This window comes from Fundulus heteroclitus, chromosome 4, assembly GCF_011125445.2.
Source record: "Fundulus heteroclitus isolate FHET01 chromosome 4, MU-UCD_Fhet_4.1, whole genome shotgun sequence".
Taxonomy (NCBI): domain Eukaryota; kingdom Metazoa; phylum Chordata; class Actinopteri; order Cyprinodontiformes; family Fundulidae; genus Fundulus; species Fundulus heteroclitus.
Genome location: NC_046364.1, coordinates 13,070,232 through 13,081,310, shown reverse-complemented (window position 1 = coordinate 13,081,310; position 11,079 = coordinate 13,070,232). Strand labels below are relative to the sequence as shown.

General features: G+C 43.9%; 1 pseudogene; it reads left to right on the top strand.

Moving 5' to 3' along the window:
* Window positions 1-209: 209 nt before the first annotated feature.
* On the top strand, window positions 210-5,868 carry LOC118562830 (annotated as a pseudogene).
* Window positions 5,869-11,079: the final 5,211 nt, after the last annotated feature.

The window sequence follows — 11,079 nt, the reverse complement described above, 5'->3', positions numbered from 1 at the left end:
AAAATCTGCTTTGGTGTAGAATAGAATATAAAAGCTGTAGTCTTAACCTCATCTGTAGCCGTTGAGGTGCAGCTTAGAGTCATTCAAGTTCCACAAATGTTCAAATGTTTTAGGGCGATGATACATTTGGAACTATGCATCACACCATACTTACATTTTCGTTGAGAATAGGCAAGTTCCACTGATTACGACAGATTTAATTTCCCCTAATGCCTAAAGTTGACCTTTCTGTATATAGAAAGCCGTGTAGTATAGAAACTGCTTGCCAATTTAAAGGCTGCGCGGTCTTGACCTCCCGACAGAAGTGCGGAAGAAAGGATGACGTAGACACCAGAGAGCTGGACCAGAGGAAAACCCTGCAGACTCAAAACGTGATGAAAGCGCCGACGAGAACGAGTTTTCGAAAGCAGCGGACGGGGCAGCTATAGCTGAAGTCTCGAAGACCAAAGAAGTGAGTAAACCCGCCATAAATTCTGCATGTTGCCGTTTTCTGCTCGTCTGAAGCAGTAGCTTGTATTTGTTCTTGTTTAACTAATAATTAACGCCTCTCCGCTTGTGTTCCATTTGTTGAACATTGGCGTTCTCCTACCGTTGTTCTTCATGCGCTAAAACAATCACACCGTTTCTCATATGTGATTGCAACTTCTTAGCACAAGCTGCTAAATTGTCGCTACATTTAAGTACATGAAACTTATTGACATTCAGGTTAACCTAAATTATTCGTTGCCACTCTTTGAAATAAAAGTCATAATTGCACACATCAGCTACAAACTTTATGTTTTGATTGGTTTTCTCCATCCCTCCCTGCTGCTCTCATTGTCTCTAATGGTTGTTTGTTTTTTTCCATCCTTGCCTCTCCTCAGGGCCCTCGCACATTTGGTGGTGGAGGAAACGCAGGCAGTAATTTATCCAACGCCGCGTCGTTCTCCCGAGCAGAGACTCTCACCAGCAGAGGAGGCGAGAAGACCGGGTGGAAAGAACAGAGAGCAGACAAGATGGGAACTATAGAGACCTGGTGAGGAGATAAATATGATTTAGGCGTATGGGAAAAATATCCTTAAAAAAAACAACCCTATCTCTATTAACATGCATCAATAATTTAAAATTGTTTTTTTCCCCTCACTGGAGCCTGATTAGTGGTCCTTTTTGGCTCTTTGATCTTGACTGAGCTTCTATTTTATGGTCCAGAGGCTGAGTAAGGCATTGATTAGGATATTGGAAAAAAAAAAAAATGTGAATGAACTGGGGCTAAATGAACTCGAGCCGCGGTCAATTTATCTTGGTTTGTTTCGTGTTTCTGGTTGTTTCCAGTCCACGGCTTCGGCTTTTCAAACAGAAATAAACGGAGCAGTTTGTGACGCAGGCTGGCTTCAAAGTCTGTTAAAACGTCGCAACATCAGTCCGCAGCAAAACACAACCCCCAACTTCCTGTTTTTTGGCTTTTTACTTTATTATTTTAAGATTTATGCAAATACCCTTTCATTTGCAGTTTCCATTTATTTTTTTCCTCTCCTCGCATCCGGTGTCTAGGTGGACGAGCGTGCTCTGAGAGACATCATGGAGATGGGCTTTAATAGGGAGGCTGCCCGACAGGCTCTGATGGATAACAATAACAACCTTGAAGTAGCACTAAACAGCCTACTGACCGGCGCTTCCGGCAGCAGACCTGGTCCGGTGGTCCCTGAGCCTTACAAGCCACAACTTAGAGGTTCATCCACACACACACACACACACACACATGCACACACCGAGGCGCACAGATAATATCCCGTGCCCTGCAGTGCTTCTTGGCTCTACAAAGTTGGCAGAGGTTAGGAAAAGGTTGAGTAGCAACGTGGCGGTCCCTGAAATGCACTGAAAGTCACCAGCAGCCTAATTAAAGGTCCACTATGGCTGTGCTGTGGGTTTTAGTTCATTTATCAAGACCTGCATACACTCTGGAATCCTGCCTTTCTCTCCCCTCCAAGCACGCAATGGTGTTTCAGTTAGATATTGTTTCACTTCAGGCATTTTGTTGTTTTTTGCCGCTCTGAAAATCGCCCTGCAGCAACTTGAGACTTGTTGAACCACACAGAGCGTCTTATGAAAGCATTTTGTTGTCGCGTTGTACATAAATCATTCTCTCTCTGATCAAAAGTAATAATAAAGATTTCTGCACACGCTTGAATAAATATACACATCTGTGACCCTTTTCCAAATTCCTACAGAAACGAGCGTAATCTGAAACATCATATGTGCAAAACCCCACAACCTTTAAACTAATGGGGAAGCATTAGACTGTTTTTTTTTAATTTTGCTGTATCAGTTTTATAAGAAAACATTCGGTGATGAGAATTAGGAGATATTTCAGATACTTAATTCATGATACATACAGATATATTTCAACTGCATCATAGGTAATTTCAGTGATATATTTCAAGCATGTATTTCAGTTAATTTGGATAATTCTGATTTACAGACCAAAAATGTAGTTTCTGAAAGTGTAATATTACAGAAGACCAATAAAAGTGTGTGTGTGTGTCTGAAAAGGATGTACAGGAGCTTTACTGCGCAGGAGCTGCGCTCAGAGCTTGGTTGGGCCTCCTTTTGCATGAATCACTGCATCAGTGCGGCGTGGCATGGAGGCAATGAGCCGTAGATTCTCTGTGGGGGTTTATGTCAGGAGAGTTTATGGCCAGTCAAGCACAGTAATAACAGGGTCATTACATTGTAAGCAGGAAAATTAAATCAGGATCCCAATAAAACTTGTTGGCATAGAGAAATGCTGTAGAAATTCCCTTTACAGTTTCCTTAATATCCTTAATTTGTTGACAAAGCCCAGCGGACCAACACCAGGGGGAGATGGCTCCCCAAATCATCACTGACTGTGGATATTTCACAATGCACCCCAAGCATCTTCACTTCTGTACCACTCCCCCATTTCTCAGGCCCTGATCTTGATTTCCAAGGGAAATGCAAAAGATGCCTTTGATGTCTTGTCTGTTGCACGCGGGGGTTAATACAAGGATTTGCCACAGTTTTAGCTCAAACCCTGAATATAATTGTGGTGGTTCCAACACCAGCTGCAGTCCACACCATGCAAATCTCCCTCGAGTTACTGGATTGGGTTTACTTCACATTCCTCTTAAGGCTACGGTTTTCCTTCCACTCAACCTTCCACTAGCATGAATTATTCCAACACTCTTTAGCAGCTTTTTTTTAGCACTGACTTTGGGGCTCATCCTCCCCATGGCGTGTCAGTGACTGTCCGCTGGTCAGGAGTCTTCCCTGTAATTGTGTTGGCCATAACATGGACATAACATTTATATATTCAGAAACATTGGCCTAAAGCTTTATTCCAGTTTTCCCTTTTCGGTGATGGGGGTCATTTGCTGACGCATTTATCAAAATTAACGGGAAAAACAGAAGAACATACAGCAAATATAACACAGTTTAATTTCTCTAATCACACTTCCTAATTTTGCTGTATAATAATTTTTTTGGGGGTTGTCTGCAGCCAGAGGAAGGGGCAGAGGCAGGTCGAGAAATGAAGATGAGGAGGACGGCGCTGGAGGAAGACCGTCTGGACCGAGCACCCTATTTGATTTTCTAGAGTCCAAGATGGGAGCTTTTTCCATCGATGGTGGGTAATCGGTTCTCTCAGTCAACAATAAGAAAAAGTTTAACCTGCGTGTAAATGCCTGAAACACTGGAGTGGAAGAGAAGTTATTGTGATGACTCTGATCTTTCCTCGGTTTGTTTTCTCAGAGCCAAAGACTCAGGCGCCGCAGAGGCAGTACGAGAACAAACCCCATTTTTCCAACTCAAACTATCCCGCCAAAGACCCGCTCCAGACCAAGTTCCCGCACAGTGACCACAGGCAACAGAGGAACGAGAGACCACCTCGCTTTCACAAGGACACAGATTTCCCCAAACCTGGCCAGGAGCCAGCCGCAAACTCCACGACGCCTCAAACGTCGGCCCCGGCCCCGCAGTGGAGGGGCCAGGAGAAATGGCCACGGAGCGCATCGGACCGAGCGCAGAACGACCGGAGAGAAATCAGGGACGAACAGAGTGTTCCCTCTACCATTATGTCCCCTCTGCCACATTTAAAAGAATCTCAGCAGCAGACTGAATTCAGCGGCGCTTACCACCAACGGCCCCGGAGCGAGAACGGCGGCAGTATGACCGGACCGCCTCACAGGAGAGGCGTCAAAGAAAACCCCCCCACCGCTAAACCCAGTAACCCCGCAGGAGGGGAAGTAGACGGGCGAGGGAATTATAAACGCCCAGAAAGAAACGAAGAAGCCAGCAACAACAGGAGAAAAGGGAGACCCGAGCGGCCAAACTCGGACCTCTTTGACAAACAAAGGGACGGCGGGCCGTCGAACTTTAACCCGAGAGGGGGGAGCTCAGGAACTCCCCAGGAAGTGGGGTTACCACAAGGCTCCCGGAATATAACGGGGGATCCGTCACACTTCCAAAATGGAGACTTTGAACATAGAAGGACTGGGCCCATCAAGCCAATAAACCCACCCTGTCCTCAAAGCAGGGAGCAGCAGCCCAGAAGGAACGCTCATAACAACCAGGGCTCCAAACGGAGGCCAGGGCCGGGCCGAGGTCAGGGATGTCGGGGAACAGAGAGAGGTTACGCCACTGAACACGTGTGGAAACCTGGAAACGCCTGCCTGGCTCTGTACTGGGAAGACAACAAGGTATTCCTTAGCTTCCCTGAGTCTAAGCAATGATTGTAGAAAAGTCATGAGTTTCTCTTTTCTCTTTAGCCTGCTTGATACCACAAATGAAGCTTGGATTACCTTTTTGTTTCTTTGCCATGACTTAAATGACGCATATGTTTGTTTTTGCATGTATGGAAACCATTTTTTTGTTTCTCTCATTGTGTCTGCCAGTATTACCACGCCAGGATAGACGCCGTGCATCCCTCTGGCTCCACGGCGGTCGTCGTGTTCAGCGACTACGGAAACTGTGAAGAGGTCCTCCTGCATAACATCAGACCCGTTCCCGACGACATGATGGTAAGCGGTCCTTTATAATTACTTTATTATCGATATCAGCATCCTGGCTGGTACTGTGGTTAAAAGCAGCAATCAAACTGCGTTCCTCTGATGTGCGGAAAGCCGATCAAATATTTATGCAGTCTGGTTTGATTATAAGCAGTGGGCACCGTCACAATTATGTCAAATCTGCAGGAGGAAGATGACGGCTACTACGACAGTTCGCTGGAGTTTCGCCGCGGGGGTGATGGACAGCCGAGGCGCTCCAGACCCACGCAGGCGTACTACCAGCCGCCCAGGGCGCGAGATTGATGTTTCTTTGTTTACACCGGCAGGTAAATTAACGACAAATTATGTTTCCTCTCGTAATTACACTTCAGATGTTGCTCCGTTCTTTGACTGCGTTTAATTTCCCATTTTTTTCAGCGTTATGGAAAACGTTCTGCACTTGTTTTTCTTTTTTTTTGCTTCCTATAAAAAGGGATGCATCTTCTTATTGCCACTTTTATATCCTCCACATGCGCGTTGCGATGTCTCAAACTATTTCACAAGGTCGACTGTGATTTCACAAGATGCCCAAAGAATGCAGTACTGGTTGCTTTTCATGTAATAATTGATTTTTCTCTTTGCTCTTCAGCGTGCTCGTCCCTCACGCCTCAACTTTTCTGCAAGAATCCAGAGTGCTTCCTGAACTTTTAAGCATCCACATCCTAAGGACTAACAGAACTCTTCAAGGGCTTGCACATGATGCAAAAATAATAGAGAAAAATGACATAAGCTCCCGTTTCTTTTGTCAAGGACATATCTACTGTACATGTTTGAAAGATTTGTTTAATGGATGGATCAAAATAAACTAATTAATAGTAACAGCAGGTTTGTTTTGTTTTGTCTGTTTTATTCCAACTACGCAGCTTGAGTGATGAATAAATAAGTGCACAGCAGGAGAAGAAATTCATCAGGGTATCATTATGAGGGCTTTGTCTTTCTTCTGATTTAAAATCTGTAAGAAAAGACCCAAAATGTGGCACAAGTGCTTGTTCAAGGATTACAGGATCATAATGTAAGCGATGTAACCGTGCGATAAGTGTTTCTAACCTCGACCGAATATGTAACTGCGCCATATAGCGCGAAGAGCCCAGAACAGAAATAACAAAGATGTATTTGGATGGGCTGGAGAAGCCTTGTGAGGCGGTAAAAACAATTCCCTCTCAAAAGGAAAATGTATGTATATTTTAACTTTTATTTTTGAGTAAATTCGAGTTGTTTTCAGACCGCAACGGGGCTTTCCACCCTGCGCCGTCTGCTCCTGTCTTCCAGTTTAGCTGCTACAATTCTCATCTTGTAGATAATCATGAGCTCTAAAAGTCCATAGCAAGCAGCCCCGGCTCATCTGTTGTGTTCTTTGAAGCAAATCCGGAGGGTAAGACAATCTCTTCCCCCACTGTAATAGAGACTGTTACACTGCAGAGATATCATTTTGCACATTACAAAAGGGACTTTACCGAGCTCTTCAGGCCCCGCGCGCACTCTGTCGGCTGTTTATAGGCGTGTGCTGTGTGCAAGAGATGCGGGTTTTACACATGAAGGAAATGATCTCCACCTGGGCTCCGGTTTCTTTCTTACTAGCAGCAGGAGACAAACGAACAATGCAGCTGGGTTCAGCGGAGAGGTCACGGTGTTATTCCGTATCAGGAGCCCAGAAGGGTTTGCTTTATTTTCCGAGTGAGGCGCCAAGCGAGCGTGCATGAATAATTAACCGCGGGTAATATGGAAACCTATCCGCCGGGGAGGAATTGAAAGTGTTTGAGGGGACTAACCTCACGCTGGCCGGAAAATAATAAGGGATTGGTTTTCAATCAGATAAATGGTGATACTGTGGCAGAACAGCTAAGCCACCTTCACACTGGATTTAGTTATAAACCCTGTAGGCTGTTGAGTAACTTAGTGGATTCAATAAATGCCCCGTACGCCGCTGAAAACCTGTGTGACAAGCCCCAAACTGCCAAAAGTATTTGCTCACCTGCCTTGACTTGCGTATGAACTGAAGTGACATCCTATTCTTAATCATTAGTTTTCAGTATGATGTCGGTCCACCCCTTGCAGCTGCAACAGCTTCAACTGTTCGGGGAAGGCTGTCCATCTATTTCCATAAACACTCCTTATGAACATTTTTGCAGAATCACATTTCTGGGGTCGTACACTGATGCTGGACGACGTTGGCTCTCAGTCGCTGCTCTAAATTATCCAAAAGGTGTTCTGTTGTGTTGAGGTCAGGACTCTGCAGTCCAGTCAAGGTCATCCACACTAAGCTCTCGTCCATGTCTTAATGGACCTTGCTTTTTGCACTGGCGCACAGTCATGTTGGAAGAGGAGGTGGCCATCTCTAAACTGTTCCCACAAAGTTGGGAGAAAGGAGTTGTCTGAAATCTCTTGGCTTGCTGGAGTATTGAGAGTTCCTTTCGCTGGACCTGAGAGGCCAAGCCCAGCTCCTGAAAAACAGAATCCCCGCTCCACCAAACTTTACACTTGGAGCAAAACAGGTAATCATTGTTCTCCTGGCAACCGTCAAACCCAGACTCACCCATCATATCACCAGATGGAAAAGCACGATTTGTCACTCCAGAGAAGTGCCTCCCCTTCTCCAGAGTCCAGTGGCGGTGTGCTTTACACCACTGCAGGCAACCTTTTGCATTGCACTTGGTGATTTGTGGCTTGAATGCAGCTTGTTGATCTATGAAGCTTCTATGCACTGTTCTTGCACTAATCTGAAGGTCACATCAAAATTATCCTGCCAGGAAAGGCCACCCACCAAGACTTCCAGACCAGGCAAGGATGGGCATTAATCAGAGAGGCACCAAAGGTAACCCACCAAAGGGAACTGTGGATCTCCACAGCAGAAACTGGAGCATCTGTCCATAGGACCTCAATAAGCCATGCACTCCACAGAGCTGGACTTTATGAAAAAAAGTCTTTAATTAGTGTTAAAAATAAGAAGGCCTGTTTTTGAGTTTGCCAAAAGCCACGCGGGCCAATCCCCAAATGTATGGAGGAAGGTGCTCTGGTCTGATGAGACCATAATTGAACTTTTTAGCCACGAAGGAAAACGCAATGTCTGGTACAATCGCAGCGCATCCCATCACCTCAAGAACACCGTCCCTACAGTGAAACATGGTGGTGGCAGCGTCATGCTGGGGGGAGGCTTTTCTCAACACGGTCGACCGGGGTTCAAATCTGACCTGTGGTCCTTTGTCGCATGTCTCTCCCCTTCTTTCACCCCCTTCCTGTCAGTCCACTGTGAATAAAAGCAAGCTGCAAAAAATCTTTAATAAAATAAAAAATCTCATAGGCCAGATGTGGTGAGCTCATAGAGACTGACCAAAAGCCTCTTGCAGCTGTTATAGCTGCAAAGGGTGGCTCTAGATGATACTAGCTTTAGTGGGAGTGAACAGTTACACATGCTGACATTTTTTGTTATTTTGTCCTGTTTGTTGTTTCACAATAAAAAAAAAAAATCATCTTCATAGTTATAGGCATGTTATCTGAATGAAAAGCTGCTGACTCTGAAACAATTCAGTTTAGTTCAATGTTGTGAGGCAACAAAACAGGAGAGGAATTGTCTTCAAGAAACAACTTAAGTCGCATTGCCTTCTATTTTCACACGTAGGTTTCAAAGCATATTTGTGAGTTTGAAAGTGGCAACACTTGAAAATGTATGTTCACAAATGCTCCAATCTGATTGAGGTTCAGCTATCATGCGTTTCAGCTTTCATGCAAAGAGTTATCAGTTTTTTTGTCTCTTGATATATAAAGCTGGCAGAGACATACCCCAAAAGATTTGCAGCTGTACCTACAGTACAGGTAGATCTGACTAGAATACCTTTGCAGTGTATACAATTCATTTCCTTTTGGAAACTGCAAAAAGCACTGTTTTAAAAGTGAATTTTTAAAACTTGTGTTTGCATATTATTTGGGCTGCTGGTACCAGTTAGTAAACAAGTCACTTTCAATGTGCGATTTTATGTGAGAGTCGTGAGAAAAAAGCATGTTCAATCATGTGTGAACTCTTAATCCACTCGTGGAAACTTTTTTTTTTTTCTTCCTATGAATCTACATGCTGTTTTGTTCTTTTAAAATTTTCACTGAGGGTAGTGAAAGCTGACTGGATCATTTTATGTTTATGTAACAACACCTTGAATGCTATCTGGGCGCTATGATCAGAGTGTAATCTACAGCTTAGAATACTATTCAGGCATTTTTTTTTCAATGTTTGTGACAGATAAAGCCTTTAATGGTTAGATATGATCTCCAGTACATGACCCACAACAAAACAGCCTTTTTTTATGTAAAGCACTTTGCATTGTCTTTGTACTGAATTGTGCTATATAAATAAATTTGCCTTGCCTTTGCCTTGCCTTGCCTTGCCTTATGGATTTTACATGACTGGATTTACAGTCAAAATGAAACGTATTGGGGCAGCAAATCACTTTTTAATGTTGGGGCTTGACAGGTTTTAGCGCAGTCAGCTTCAGTTTGATTGCATTTCCATTTATATTGGATTACGAGATGGCAGCATGATTTCTTCGCGGTTAGCACTGTCTCCTCGCAGCAGAGTGTACAGGTTTGGGACCCATGGTCCTCTGACACTCCAAGGGGATTTGGAATCATAAAACGGTCCGTCTGTGTGAATATGTTTTGCTCCACGTACGTCAGGCTTGCGCCGGGTTACATTATGTCAGATAAACACTGACATATTGCAACTAACAGGACAAATTTTCAGCAATTATTAATATCTGTCCAGGCTGTCCAGACTATACCATACATGGTGACGTATAGGTCTTTCCATTTTCTGTGCCGGCCTTTTTTGGGGCCTCTTTCACACTGAAACCTGATAACCATCAGCAACAGGAGCAATGCTTCTCACTTGATGAGAGGGGGAACAGCCTTCCTTCCCACATTAACATCCTCTTTGCCCCGGCGCTTCGTTTCCCACCTGCCTGCCTCTCCTCATCTTCCCCGCTCCCTGCTGTTGGCCATTGTTTTCCTGCGTACCTGACCCCTCACCCTCCACCTCTCCACCCATGCTACCTTTGTGACGGTGACATTTGAACCCTGTGATCCTGCTAAATGCGTTCTTACATCATTTCTACATCGGCCTCATCAAACAGATTCCTTCTGTGCTCTCTAGACGGGGGAAAAAAAAAAAAAAAAAAGATTAAAAAGGAGGTTACGTTGAAGTGACTTCCCAGGGAGCAACATTTCCTTGCTAAGTACCCAGTGAAACTAAAGGAGACTTGGTGGAGCAAAAATTACACCTAATGGGCTTCTTTTATAAGAATGTTCCCTACAAAGCACACCGTCATAATTTACGGAAAGTATTTGTAAAAAAAAAAAGTCAGAAAATAATTTTATTTGACACTTTTAAAATATAGTATAAAAAATGCATAAACATTTTTTTGCACAACTTTGCTTGACTGTATTTTATGAAATCAGATTTGAAGCCTTAACGTCACAGACAGTACAGTTTCAACTTAGCTCAACAGATATCCGACGGATTAGCAACCCCACAAAGCGGTTATCACATGCTGCTTGAGAATTGTCAAGACAGATTTCTTCCCGTCATGATGTGTTGTTTTCCCTGCTTGGAGAAAGTGTGGAGTTGTAGTTTGCCTGTGAACAAGTGCGTATGAAGACTTTAGCGACTGTCGGTCTGGTGAATGGCTACTCTAATAATATGCAAAGCAATGGGTTTCATGCTTTGTTTGAATCTCTAAGCAAATAAAAATTTGGCTTGCAAAGCCTAGTTCTAACTTTCAGAAGTGAGCAAATCACTGTGAGGGTGTTGGGGAAAGCCATCACCTTTACATATCGTCAAGCACACAGTTGCTGAATCATGGCAACATCTCGGTTTTGAATATGGGTAAGGCATGAGCGGCTGCTTTCTATGTTACTAATGTTTGTTTTCAAATCAAAAGTTTATATCGACTGACATGAAATTAAAAGAGAATTAAAATCTTTTAGTCATAAGTGTAACTGTAAATGGCATCCATCCATATGAAATACAATTGAGGTGGAAAATATTACCACC